This window comes from Colobus angolensis, unplaced genomic scaffold (genome assembly GCF_000951035.1).
Source record: "Colobus angolensis palliatus isolate OR3802 unplaced genomic scaffold, Cang.pa_1.0 Scaffold239, whole genome shotgun sequence".
Taxonomy (NCBI): domain Eukaryota; kingdom Metazoa; phylum Chordata; class Mammalia; order Primates; family Cercopithecidae; genus Colobus; species Colobus angolensis.
The window spans coordinates 546,887-547,606 of NW_012115588.1; positions in this window are offsets into that span (position 1 = coordinate 546,887).

The window sequence follows — 720 nt, forward strand, 5'->3', positions numbered from 1 at the left end:
GTTCTCATAATTTTAGGTTTCATCTTAAATGTCACTTCTTTAGTCTTCTTGACAGCACAAGTCAGGTCCCTTGTTAGTTTCATCACCTCCATTACCTTTCCTTGATCACTTGTACCATCATCTGTAATTTATTTTTATGTTTAATATGGGTGTGGAATTTCTGGTTTCTTTTTGTTTTTTTTGTTTTGCTAGACTGGAAGCTCTCAGAGGGCAGGACACATTCTTTTCCCTGCCACAGAGATGTTCAATAAATATTGTCAATTGAATGTGCAAATAATCTCACTTAACCACAGCTATGAGGGATACTATTTTATCTCCATTTTAGAGATGACAAAACTGAGGCTTAGAACAATTAAAACAGCCCAAGGACACACAGTGAATTAGTGGATCCATGTGTCTGCCTCCACACAGTCTGTTTGTTCTTAATTATTGATCACTAAGCAACAGCTGCCTCTCACAAACTGGCAGGAAACTTACTTTTCCCTTTTATCAATATATTGTGAACGCCTTTTCTTGCCAATAAATATACATTTGTGTGCGTAATTTTTAATGATCCCGTGGTATTCCATGTGTGGATGTAATTTACATATTCATTTCCTTATTCTCACCTCTACCTAGTTACAGTGCTGCTTTTTTTCTTTGAGGAGTCTCGCTCTGTTGCCCAGGCTGGAGTGCAGTGGCACGATCTCGGTTCACTGCAAGCTCCGCCTCCCGGGTTCA